The sequence below is a fragment of the Protopterus annectens genome, chromosome 11.part0, assembly GCF_019279795.1.
Source record: "Protopterus annectens isolate FY-2018-M chromosome 11.part0, PAN1.0, whole genome shotgun sequence".
In the NCBI taxonomy this organism is placed as follows: Eukaryota; Metazoa; Chordata; order Ceratodontiformes; family Protopteridae; genus Protopterus; species Protopterus annectens.
Genome location: NC_056745.1, coordinates 1,394,571,515 through 1,394,586,199, shown reverse-complemented (window position 1 = coordinate 1,394,586,199; position 14,685 = coordinate 1,394,571,515).

Here is a 14,685-nt window from a genome sequence, read left to right as displayed (position 1 = left end):
AATAGACTTCCTATACATGTCAAACAGAGCACCTTACTGGCCCTCTTCAAGAGAAATCTTGATGAGTGGATGGTAAGTAGAAAATTCACCCCGGGGATCATTCCAGTGGCTCTACTCAACAGATGCACTGGGAACTAAGGTCGGGTGGCACAATGCCAGGGTAATCCTATGGGCTAGGCTTGTAAAGGCTCCAGGGCCATTAGCCTAGTATACATCTATGAACCTATGAACCATCTCTGAGATTGCACTACAGAGAAAAAAGGGCAAAATTCCCAGGCCTCACTGTACTGCAATCTCAGTATGAACAATTCGATAGATGGCATGTTCGATGTAACTGCACTGAAAATGCCATTCGCTGAACTGATTTTTTGATGAGCTGATAGGAACCCGATTCCAGCAGTGGGGTTGCCTGAGTGCAGTACATCAGTTCTAGCTTATAACTGTAGTTACCATCAGAAACGTTAACACAGACTTGGTTTAGTTTCTTCCCTTCTCAGCCTTTTTAATTTTGTCAGTTAACCACGTCTGTGCTGGTACTAGCTAGACAGTGTTTTAATTGGATGTTATTTGACAATGCTTTACTGTTCAGCTGAATAGTTTGTCTTTGCATGTTTTGTTGATATTATCCCCACAGTTTTGATTTTGTGCAACTACTTCTAGGATTGCATGCTTAAGTTTGTCTTCAGGGACAATCTTCTTCTGGTGATGCTGAGATTCAGCTGCAGGAATCCTTTGGTTGCTGAGGGTGATAAATTGCTAATGATATACTGATGCTCAGCGTGGTGCTGGCGCTGCGGTAGCATTGTCGCCTCGCAGTAAGACGTTGTCCCGTTTGATTCTCATCTAAAGCGTCTTCTGTGTGGAGACATGCTTGAATGGGCGTACCTTCATTGAAGGTTGTGCTTCAGGGCTGGCAACTCGGCACGTAAAAATCTACTGCCAATCGTTAGCGGACCGGAGTTCCAATGTGGTGACCCCTAACTGGGAAAAGCTGAAAGATACAACATATACTGATGCTCAGCCTGATAGCTTTGCCTTGCTGTTGTTTCACTGACTATCTGAACTTAGTTGCTGTTTCTTTCAGTAGTGGAGAGCAGACTCTGAGGATTTCCATTGCCACTCTTGCCTTTACTGTTGGGCAGCAGGTTGCATGTGTTTTCTTTCTTTTTTAAGTGTCAAGAAGACTGTGCCCTTTTTGGTAAATATTGTATGAACTTTCAGTATTTGTTGAGGTTTTGAAAGGTCTACAGTGATATGTAAAAAGCACTGAAACTTTTAATATCTTTAATATAACTATCAGCTATTCATGTTGGTTAATGAACTGTTAATGACTTTTATTTGTGTATAAATAGGTTTGAATTTAGTCTTTTTTGTTATTCTGATGAAGTCCATTGGAATGATAGCATGCAATAAAAGTTATATTGCACTAAGTGCTTCGTGATTTTTCTGGTTCGTTTGTTTGTGGAGTGTTTCTGTATTTTTTTACGTTTTGGTTTTTGCTACCACAGTCTGTTTTGGGTTGTTGCTGTTATTTAGGACTACAGTGATATAAAGCTTGAAGCTTCACTACAAGTCATTATTTTACACTTATGCCTTCACAAGTTTATGTTGTTTCATATCAGTTTGATTTTAAAGTTAACAGCACATCAATTTTCTGTTATGCTATTTATTATCATTTGCGATTTATATTGATGTGCTTAAGTTTTGCCTGTGATGTACTCAGGGCATAAACATATAAATAAACTTGACATCATAGGTTTTCACCTATGCCTATAGCTTTACTTATGACTGAATAGGATCCACATTCCAGTGCACCTACATAGTTCAACCAATAAATAAATAAACACACTTTGACCCTCCTTTATCTAGTAAGATGGTATATGGCACCTTACCATAACAAAATAGGAGCTGTTCTGTCATATAAGCAATCTGAATATAATTTTTCCCAGACTGACAGAGAAACAATTAGTCTGCTCTAGCTAGTAAAAAAGCTCAATTTATGTTTGTATGGAGAAAATGTTATATTAATGACAGATAACAAGCCATTGGTATGTACTTTTAACCAAGAAAAGCTGCATTAGTTGTTGTTGTTGTTTGTCTTTCAGCTTTTTCCCGGTAAGAGGTCGCCACAGTGGAACTCCAGTCCGCTAATGATTGGCAGCAGATTTTTACGAAACGCTGAGGTGCCAGCTCGACGCCCAACCTTCAATAAAGGCACGCCCATTTACGCACGCATGTCTTTCAAACGCTACCCAACTGCGGGGAGGACATGCAGCAAAAAGGTTATAACAAGGGGCACATTTCTAGAAGTACACTTCTCTGACTAATTCAGTGACCAAGCAGCATTGGTAATACTTATGGACTGGTATGACTGCGCTGTGAGTGATCCCTGCAGCTCAGCAATACATCTCCCTCTGAACAGCAGAAGCCAAACACCAGCATGGTCAAGAAAGAAATCAGAAATGACAGAATGTTGCTATAAGTGTCAGAAATTGTCTTAAACTAATGTTATAGAAAAAAGAAATGTTACCCACATGCCAAAATAAAAAAACCGCTGCATGTTTTTACAGTAGTAATTCCATCGAGTTAATTATGGACAAAGTGCACAAGGGACACTTGGGGGATTTTTAAAAAGGAAGTCTCAGCTTCAGAATGTTGTATGGTGCATGGGACTGAAAATATAAAGGAAATGGACAGGAGTTACACTGATTGTCAAATAATTCAAAATTGTCAAATAATTCAAAATGCACTATCAAAAACATCACTTTACCCCCTGGAAATGGTATTCATTTCCAGTGCAATATATCCATACTGAATCTGTAAGGCCATTTATAAATTCAGTGCTCATAAATAACTGCTGTGAGCTCTCACTCCAAATGGCCAGAGGTTATTTTCATAGATTCTGCTACACCACAAAAGATGGATTCATGCTACAACCAGCATTTGTAAGGAATGGCCTGACAGCACAGATTGCTGTTTAAAAAGGTACACTTTATCTCAGAGAAATCTAAAGCATTCATGAACTAATTTGCATGAAGCACTTGATATCTACTTTCCATCTTCCATGTGTGTGTGTGTGTGTGTGTGTGTGTGTGTGTGTGTGTGTGTGTGTGTGTGTGTGTGTATATATATATATATATATATATATATATATATATATATATATATATAGGTTAGCAGGATTTTTTTTTGTAATGTTTAAATAAGTAATCACATGTTGAACCGCAGACATAAACCATTACAGCTAAAGACAGACCAGTTTCTACCAGCATATAATAGAAGCACACTGCACGCAGGCATTGACTCAGCCCTGGTAGGACTAAACATTGTAATCCAATGTTAAAAACAGTACAGAACAAATAATTTCTACTTACTATGGCAGGCTATAAAGAGTTTTTCTACAGGGCTGTTAGTGGTGGCATGTAATTATAATACTGGTAAGGGAAAACCAGGCCATCCTTTGAATTTAAGCCTGGGACATCAATTAACCCTGGAACATATAAAATATATTTTAAGGCTAATTACCTCCTATTAAGTGGCAGTCTAGCAAAATTTCAAACCCTGAGAACATAGCTGCCTAAGTTCACTAAAGCTGTGGACAAGGACAAAACAGTGCACACGGCCTATCTAGACCTGGCCAAAGCATTTTACACAATACCGCACTTGGGCATTGCAGATAAACTTACAAAATTAGACATAAACCCATATGTCACTCGATGAATAGCCAGCTGGAAGACACAAGAAGTTAGAATAGGAGAATCCACCTTCACAAAGAGGCCAGTCACTAATGGTTCCACAGAGATTAGCGTTGGAAGCCTTTCCTTTTTGGCATCTACTTTTCAGAAGTCAAGGCAAACATTGAGGGCCTTTGGCTGACATAATTTGTAGATGACTGCAAACTAGACACAGTCATTGAATCCCCTAAAGATTCAGATACCCTTCAAGAGGGCTCAATACAGACAAACAGCTGATTCCAGAGCCATGGACTGAATCTCAATGTGAAAAAATATATAGTAGTACTCTTTGGGAATACAGCCACCCCTGGAAATGACCACATTGATAACACACCTCTAAAAGTAGACCCAGTGGTCAAACATCTGGGAATGCATGCTGGCTTTTGACCAAAACATATCTGTTATGGTAAGAAAATGATTCTACATTGCACAACTTGTAAATAAGAATCCAGGTCCAAGGAAGTCATTGTTTTACTGTACTTGGCTCTCTTTAGACCAATTATTGAGTACAATGCACCCTTCAGCATGTACCTGACCAAGCACTTGAAGCAACTTGAGACACCACAGAGGTTCCTTGCAAAAGGAATACAGAGAGTAAACAACAATTTGTATGTAAACCGCATCAAAACCCTCTCCCTGCACTCAGTCTGCTACTGAGTCCTGTGTGCCAATCTATGCTTAGCCTACAAGGCACCCTCTGATTCCACACTGATGGTTTTCTTGCACATCCACAAAGCAAATAGCATCATAAATACCCATTCTAAATACCTAAACCTTGTCTGTGACATAAACAGGTCAAGTTAGAGGGACAGGTATGTCTCTCAAATATTCCCCCTTTCTCGGGAACAGGCTTCCCATCCATGTGAAGCAAAACTCATTCTTAACAATATTCAAATGTAACTTGCACTATTGGATGATAAATCACAAATTTATCACAAGTTTAGCACTTACATCCCTAATGGACAGTGGCAGCCTCTGAATGCTTGATGTATACATGCCTATATTGTAACTTGTAAAATTCCCTGGGGTATTAAATTTGAGGGAAGGTCAGCAATTCTTAAAATGGCTGTTGGGCTGATAGCCAAGTAATCACCTATAAACCTATGAACCTTTAAGTGGATCCTGCTTTTGAAAGTGACCAGGTCGTTACCAAATCCAGTAGGACCACACAAATGTTCAGAGGAGACCCTTCTTCAGAAGTTCAGCATGTGAAGTGGGAAGCTTAGCTTTTGAAAAGGGAATCACATTATGAATTATAAACAAAATCACCTCTGAAACAAACAGTCAAATTGCAGTTTACAGTATGTTAGAGTATGATAGTGCCATATGGTAACTATATTAAGTACCAGCATAAGATATTCCTGGATATTGCTCACTATGCAGATTCCTGTGCATATATTTAACTAACAATCATTTGCAATATAATAAGCTATATTATGTGTATAACAACATCATTAAACATGTAAGCTGACTGTAAATAAGCAACTATGTCTACTATAAAAAAACAAGCTTCACCCATTCTAATTCAGTAAGTTGGAAGGAAGTATAGTGTGCTTTCCTAGGCATGTCCATGCAATGTGTACACTTACAGTAAATAGGTGCATACAGTTTCCTCTGGCTCCTGGAGTTTGTTTATTAAATATAGCAAAGACCAGTGTCCATTTACAGAATATCCCAGGTATGGGACACAGGAAAATAGGGACTCCACAGGCATCTTCGAGGTAAGGGGTTAACTCTGGGGGGACTAGAAATTGCCAGTGAAATAGTAATAGGAGTGAGAAGGATAAATAGCAGGAAGTGGGGGGGGTTAACATTTGTAAAGTATAAAATAGCTGTAAAACTCTTTTCATGACCGCAGAAATACCTCACAAAGAGGATTACTGGCCTCAAACAGATGCCCTACGCAGATGTCTCAAAAAACTGCAGCTTTACTCCGTCACATATCGCCTACTCAGAGGCGATTTCTGCCTAACACACAAAGCTATGTCAAACCCAGAGATGTTGGACACTCTCCACTTAAAGAAATCCCAATCCCTACGAGCTACATGCTCTAGGGACCTAAACCTTGTCACCACAATAAACAGAACATGCTGGAGGGATAGATTCCTTTCCCACAGACTTCCCATATTCTGGAACAAACTACCTATCTATTTCAAACAAAGCTCCTCATTAGCACTCGTCAAGAAAAACCTTGATGATTGGATGGGAGATAGGAAATTTACCCCGGGGGATCACTTCTGTGGCTCTGCTCGACAGTGGCACAGGAAAACAATTTTCTTGGGTGGTGAAAGCCAGGGTACCTTTTGGCTAGGCTTATATAGGCCCTAGGGCCAATAGCCTAGTACCTACCTATGAACCTATGAGTGCCTCATTTTCATGCATATAGTCATTAAAAAATGCAATGAGACTAACTAACTGAAAAAGATCTGCTACAAACCGAAGCACTAATCAGTGGAATTGCTTTTGTCCAATAGTCTTACAGTACATTCAACTGATTGTCTATTATTGGAATGAAAGCTAGGGCTGCACCTCTCTTCACCCAATCCTGCACCCCAAAAAGGTTGCTTGTACTTCAGCAGTGTGACCTAAAAAGGAGAAGCAACACACCTGCAGACCATCAACAGCCCACAAGCTCAATGCAGATGTGAGGGGTAAGATGAACCTAAATTCAGAAGGAGACTTTAGAATCTAGGCAAGTCTGAAAGCCTGTGGATATGAGGTGATGCTGGAAGGGGTCAGAACTCAAGAAGAAGCCGAGCAGATATGACTTTACAGACAGAATGGGGTATTTATGACCGAAAATGTTGTTGGCAAATGAAATACACATCATTCGCAAATGTGATGATCACTGCAAAAAGTGAAGAAGGGTGGAAGGTGGGAGGGACAGTGATCATGTGCAACCATGCTATGAGGACCCTATACATGTAAGGGAACTCAGAGGGCCATTAGTCACTCTGGTGGCATAGCCGGATAAAGTCCTGATTACTGGCCAGTTGATCCAGTTTGATTAGCGGCTCAGGCGACTGACATAGCGGCAGGGAGGGATGCGCGTTTCCATCTCTAGCATATAGGATGATCCTGCTGATGTTCCCCACATCTGATTTCTAGTGGAGACTGGGCACATAAAAAGGGGGGCCTTGCCCAAAGCAGTGGAATAAGGGGAGAACTTTGGTTGAGCTTCCATGGAACTGAAAGTGATTCATCAACACATCCTCATTGCACACTTGGTGAAGCTACTGGGTAGGTCATAAGAAATAACTCCCCCAGCTACAGGTGATGGCAAGACATCCAGGACATTTTTAGATTCCACACCAGGCTCATCTTGCATTGGAGAAATCTGGGGAAAAGGAGAAGTTGGTAGGCCTGGGAATAGATGTGAGACATTGGGGCGGAATGCTGTAGGATGAAACAGGGGAACAAAAAGGCTCCCAAAAGAAAAAAAAACTCAGAGGGCCATTAGACATCAGTAGCCTTTGCCTGTTTTCAAACTTCAGTTATCTTTCCAGAGATAATGTTTCATTTCAATATGTAAACATGATTTGGGATTAGTATATATCTTTATACTGGCTGGAAAGATTAAGGAAAATGTTCTGCATAGTGATTTTAAGACGGAATTTCTTATTAGGATCTCTTTTATAACTATTATAAGAATATTATTTTACTTATTACAGATACATTAATTCATTATGTTATGTGCACCTCCACAAATAGTTGAAAGGAGTGGCATTTTCTAACTAGGGTAAATAATTTACAGTCACCAAATTCCCATTCAGCGCTGGCAATTTTCAGCATTAAAAATACACCACTCTCATACAGAAGCAATTTTCCCACCATCCCTACACCAAAGCTGATGCTAATTATCTGTATGAGTATTGTGAAATCCCACCATTACGTTAGGTGTACAGATGTGGTACTGCCACAGGCTGAAAGATAGAGCAGTCACAACAGACAAAGAAGTGTGCTGCATTCCAGACAAAGTGCAGTATTCCTTTCACAATGCCTGTCGTGTGGTCGCACTCAGCTCTACAAGACTTCTTCTGAGCTAAACCAAGGTTTTGTGCAAAGTCTTGTTATTTGGCATTTTACTGACTACCTATAGAAGCAGGAGGATTTAATGATTGTAGGCATTTGTATTCAGACTGGTTTATATACAAACATTTATATTACCCTGCTTGCATTATTTATTCATTATTTGACAATCAGAGAAATGGGTGCCTCTGAAGACTCTTTTCAGCCACAAACAGCCACGGGCAAAAACAAATCTACAGAAAGAATTCAAGAAATTGAAATACCAAGGAAGAAACACAGTCCTAGAGCAATTCCTAAACAATACATCAGTATTATTTTAGGCAAATGCTAAAACAAAGGCAGTAAAAATAATCCTGATTAATAAGACAGTGTGTTTCTAACTAGTATTCCCGAAACACTTTCAGCCTGAGGCAGCTGCTAAGTGGATAAGAAATTTGGTTGTGAATAGGGAAAATTAATATAAGCCAGAGGTACAGGTTAATTATTATTTACCCATTGTGTCAGTTGTGAGAAAGCTTATTGAACAATTAATACAAAGAAAGCCCTTTTCATTATGAGGGCATTCTGTTCTTGAGACCTGAGTGAGTACAGTGAATTGGCTTTAAGCTTAGTAGCTAGCAGTGGTGGCAATAACTACTCTGTAAGCATTTGAAGATAATAGTTGCAGAGAAAAAGGTTGCGCTCAGTAAAAGGGGCCTACTTAACTTTTTGAAGTGAGAAGCAACAGTGTTCTTTAATTTCAAAAAGAGGTGTATAAAGTTATAGCATTATTGAAAGTAGTCTGCAGTTAAACCTTGGTGCAGTGGCATAGATGGATGTGGCTCTGACTACGACTTGGTCAGACATGTTTAATAGGTGGTAAAGGCACTGAAGTGACCATGTGGAGGAGGATGGGCTTAAGCAGCCAACATCTGTTCAGCCATCCTTTGGGGAGGGAGGCAGCCTGGCCACCCACATTGCCACCACCTGCTAGAGGGTACGCAGTCACTCATGGAAAAGACTAAGGCAGGCTCACACTATGAAGCATCACATACACTATCAAGTCAGGGATAACATTGTCAAAGCATACATCAGTCCACACCCAGGCAGACATTTTGACTAAGCTGGTTGCATATAGGGAGAGGTTATAAAAGATATGACAGATATCTCCATGGGGCAGGTACACTGATCCACTCTTTAATGTCCAATTCTTGCCTCCTGCAAAATAAGTTGGCTGCTTAGTCCACCAGATGGGAAAACCATGTCATCAGTCAGGGAGCTCTCTCATTCTCTCGGTCTCTGTCTGTCTCTCTCTCTCTCTTACACTGGGATGCCCGTCTCTCACCATTAGAGGTATGAATGAACCACAGGACACAGGAAAGTGAACCATTGAGAGGGCTAAAAAAGTAGTTTACAGTTAGTTAATATTTTGGTTAGAACAGAGTGGAAGTAAAGCAAAGCATATTCCAGCCTACAGATTAGAATGCCTTTAGCATATGGAGGGCTTCCACAGTTAAGAGTCTGGTAAGCTTATAAAGAACTGTAAATGTACCACTGGGGAACCATTCATATAACAAGATGTTTATAAATAAAGCTTGATCAATACAGTAATTAAGGAGGTCCCAAAAAGTTACTGGAGAGACAGTAGTCACCCCTTGGAAGAACATAAACAGTATTGTTTGGGTCTTAGTGATCTGAACATAGGTTCATAGGTATATTATAGGCTAACAACCATCAGGGCCTTTACAAGCCTAGTCATGCTATCCAACCCAGTTGTGTCCTTATGTGTCATAGATGTTTATTAGGAGGGGTATGTTAGTTAGGAAGTTTCTAGAAGTTATATGTGTGCGGGTGTATGTTAGTTGGGGCTAGACAGAGGGTGAATTTCCAATTTCCCATCCATTGATCAAGGTTACACTTAAATAGGGTTAGGGATGGACTCTGCTTGGGGAGCTTGTTCCAGAGCATTCAGATCCTCTGAGACAATATCTGTCTCACCAACATATCTTATGTGTGTTACAAGCAAAATTTAAATCCTTGGATCTAGTTGTGGTGATGCTATTCATTTTGCGGATGTGTAAAAGATCCATCAGAGCTGGATCCAAGGATGGCTTGTATGCCAGGTATAGATCGACTCTCAGTAAATTGTAGGAGACAGAGTATAGAGATTGGGATTTATGGCGATCCGTATAGCACAATGTGTTTATACCGTGATTCTCCTGGTAAGGAAGCATTGAAGCATTGTGGGCATTCAAGCTGTTACATATGTCTGGTCAGGTACATGTGGAAGGGGCATTATACTCAATGATGAATATTATAAGGGCCAAGTAAAGTGGCCCTATGACTTCCTTGGACCTGGATGCCATGCCCTTATTTATAATTTGGGCAACATTTTCTTACTACCTTGGCCACATGTTAGTCAAAGGCCAGATTACTGTCTACATATGTTCCCAGATGCCTCACATGTAACCTATTGGAGTCAAACCACTGTCACACTTGACTGAAACTCTGCAGGTCATTCTTCAGCAATCGCTGCTTCTAGCAGGTTTTAGTAAAAGCATAACATCCATTCAGAGTACTGCTTGAAGCCCTTTAATGTTCCAGGTGAGATTATTTATGAAAAACCTGATGGGGCCAAACCTTGTCATCGTCCTGAAGTCAAGATTCCAGTTCTTGCAATGGTAAAGCTAACAGTGATCTAAAATGTTGAATCCTTGAGGAAGATACAAAACCAGAACAGGGGACCATTACAAAATCCTGTTTTGAAACTGCTATTGTAGTGCCTGGTGCACTGTGATTATGCTCCAAAATTGGAAAAAAAGATAAACCTGTTACATGCTACTGTAGCTCAAGACTTGACTGTTACAGCTGATTCAGAGGTGAGTAACAACTGTTGCACATCCCCTAAGTGATGTGAAAGTCAGGTATAAAAGAAAGGATGTTCCTGTGATCCATGAATATATTTCTCCTATGTCCATGCAGGTTTACGGATGTTAGTTGTAACTTATTTAAATTACAGCAGTATTTAAAAACTGCCTGACTTTTTCCTTACTTGCTGTCTATGTGACAACACTTGCTAAGTGCTTTAATGGTTTTCAAAGCTGGTAAAACACATATTTTTTTTACATAATAACGTAGTTACAATCAGCATCCTGGTCATAACCTTCTATGTTATTGCCAGTGACCCGTACTTGTTTAATACAAGCTGACTGGGAGTGAAGAGTGACAAAGTTTTTGCCTGCTCACTTGTCCTGATGGGGTTAGAAGGGTAAGTGCCTTGGGAACATCACTGTTACAGAGCCTTGGAAGCTAGCATTTTCATTCAGGACAGAGCATAGATAACATACCACATTTCCAACAAAGAAACATGCTTTCACTAAAAATCTGCTTTAGTAGAGGTTTTTCCTTTGCTAACACTGTTAGGGTAAGGCTTTCCTTAATGCCATGGACACATATGCCTAAACACACTGTCATCCCACAGAAGGTCTCTAAATATTTCACAGTGTTATGCTTAGCTTGTATTTTATGTATTTACTTGTTTTTCCCCCTCATCCAATCTCTTACCCTCAATATATTTCTTGATGGCTCCACTTGTTTCCCCCCTCATCCAGTCTCTTACCCCCAATGGATTTCTTGATGGCTCTCTCTACCATCACCCAGCTATCTCATTTGCTCCATTACAGGAGAGGGTCAGGCATCCATAGTTTAGGACAGAATCATACAAATCATTCACTATTAGCCAGAGAACACATTTATCTATTTATTTCCCCCATGAGGAGAGTTGAATGACAGGGTGCAGGCCAGCTTAAGCTCCATTTGAGTGGCCTAACCTCTGCTTGGAACTTCATACTCCTGCAGCAGCTTTTTGAGTTCCAAAATGGTGCCTTACCTTAGTGCCTACCTCAGGGAAGTGTGCATGCCTCTACACAGCATGCTATTCTCCTGGTTGCTTCTGTGTGTAAGGTACTGTTGGGCAGTGTTTGCTTCATGGGTGTAACACCTTGTGCTCTGGATAGGTGTCACTCAGGTGGTGAGCCACAGCTGACCCCCGCCCCAGGATGGGTGATCCAGCAGCCACTCACCCCCACCTACACTGTCCTGTCTCCTGCAGTGCCTGTGTTGCCAGGGTTTCAGGTATCTGCACCATGTGGAGGTTATGTATTTCATTTTAATCAGCTAATCAACTGAGGTTATAAATATATATATATATATTCCAACAAGATTTACACATGCCTCCCAACTGCTTGTGCTGGTTCTTTTGCTGTTGTATATCTGTTATTATTTATTATTTATTTATTTTACATTTGTTTACCGAAATAGTCTGACTGGTTGGAAGCCCATTTTCAGCGGAGGCCCAGGGAGAAAAGCTTCACAAAAAGTTACAGTGTACATTTTATTAGGCATTTACAGAAGCATTTAAGACAAATAAAAGAATTGTACATAAGATTATTTGATAAGCAGTTTACAAAGGTAAAAGACCATTATTTGCAATTACAATTTTACTATATATATATATATATATATATATATATATATATATATATATATATATTTATTTATTTATATATTTTTTTTTATGTGTGCATGTGTGTGTGTGTGTGTGTGTGTGTGTGTGTATATATATATATATATATATATATATATATATATATATATATATATACATACACACACTTACATGCACACATACATACACACACATACACATGGTTATATGGTTTCTCTGTCTTTGGTTGCACAATAAAGGAAGAAGCTACAGTTTTATAAATCTTTGCATACCTAAATGTGCATCTCAAGAAAATAAATAAACAAATAATAAAATAAAATAACAAAAACACAATTTTTTTTCCAGAGGGACAACCCGCATGGTCATCATCCCCTTAAGTTATATATATCAACTCTATGATCACACTACACTGGAAAAAAGGGAAAAAATAGAAGTGAACCATCAGCTCACACATTCTAACTTGCTGTGGTAAAGTTTACTGCAACAGAAAATTCATTCAACATATGCTCAGTCACAAATACCTATACAAAGTCTAGATACAGCATTGTTTGTGTCTTTCTACTGTTGAAGAATACAAGATGTAGTGTTTTTTATCCATCCATCCATCCATAACCCCCCCAAAGTTCACACCGCCGGGTGGCTAGCCCTGCCATGGTTGTTCTTTCATTTTCACTCACATGCATGTACATGTACACCTACGGAAAATTTAGAGTGTCCAATCCAGCTAATGCATGTCTTTGGAGTGTAGGAGGAAACCAGAGCACCCATTGAAAACCCACACAAACACAGGGAGGACATGTAGACTCCACACAGAAGGCATCCCAGCCAAGAATCAAATTGGAGAAAATCTTGCTGTGAGGTGACAATCTGCAGAAGATATTAGCATAAAAGGATCTTGTATTTGGTAACTTCAGTGTTTAAATTAAAACCAGGAAGTCACACTTTAGGGCAGACCACTCATTGCTGCAAAATGAGAATTTTCGAATCAATGTGATTCAATCTGCCCAGATATTGTCACCCATACAGCAAACATTTTTACTCTGTGTGCTTCTCTGGAAAGTTATGTTACAATTGTTTGGTTACTTGGTATAGGTTTTTTAAATGTTATAGTACCTAGTTGTTCACATAAGAATTCTACATATGCATAACTATTACTGCTGTTACTATATTTTGTATGGTTATGCTGACCTACTTAGTAAAAGGCCAATCAAATGTAAATTACCCAGAATACTCTGCATGTTTTTTTTCTTTTACATGTACACATCATCCTGTATCCAACCTTGACATTTTATTTGTAAAGACGGTATCATTATAAGCTTTGTGTATCACACAACAGAAACTAGGTTATGTTGATTTATTTTTCTTTAAAGCCTGCTTTTTACTAAGACAATTCATTATTGTACTGCTGAAGCATTTAGTAGCTTCTAACTGTGACACAGCTCTGATAGACAAACCTTTATTTTTTTTCTCACTACAACAGTACAAAAAACAGCAGAGGTTTTGATCCACACAGTTCTGTTGTAGTTTGGATTAACCATAGCATTTCATGAACATTTTCTTTATTCAGAATGTGTGCTGGCATTTTTTTAATTTTATTTAGGCAAGATGATAAAAAATGACTAAGTCTGAATGACAGCATGCTGAAGTGCTAGGTTTGATTTTTTTCAGCTCACAGATGCCTTATTTGTGATTTAGAAACTCAGAATGTTAACTAGAACAGATAGCAGACTTCTTCTAAAGGACAGGAAATCATGCATAATAAGCCTTAGTAAATTAATGAAACATTGCAATCCAAGTAAACATAGCTCAGAGCAAGTTTTATTAGGAAAGTCTGGTTTCTTTTAATGCCATGTTTCTTAAAACAGGAGTTTACTTAAGTACAAGGCAGAGGTCCCTGACCCTATTAGCATTAGATGGACAAAAACAGGTGCGACTAGTGGATTAATGCCTGGTTACATTGTAACACCACTTAGGGGACCAGATATTATATTAATTGACATCATATGTAGACCTGATGAAATTTAATTAAAATATGAATTTGCAATTTTGCCTACAGCAACATAAAGAAAATCCACATAGTTCAAATGAATGCTTGTGCAAAGCAAGAAATATATATTTCTGAGAAAGCAAACATAAATCAAACTAATTTTCCAAGCAGTTTCTATACATGGTTACAATAGTAATGTTTGTATGCTGCATGGTATATATGCAGTAGTAGTCTGGTGTATGTATTCCAAATTTATAGCAGACTGCTTTTATCTTTTTTTGTCAGCAACCAATTTAAGTGGTGTCCATATAAGATTTGACTGCGCTGAATCAGTATTTCTAAATTTAACATCTCTAAAGCAATCTTTAGTTCTGATGTGATCTTAGCATCATATAGGAAGCCTTTGCTTACAATGGTCACATTAGTGAGATTTCACTTAGCATGTTTTC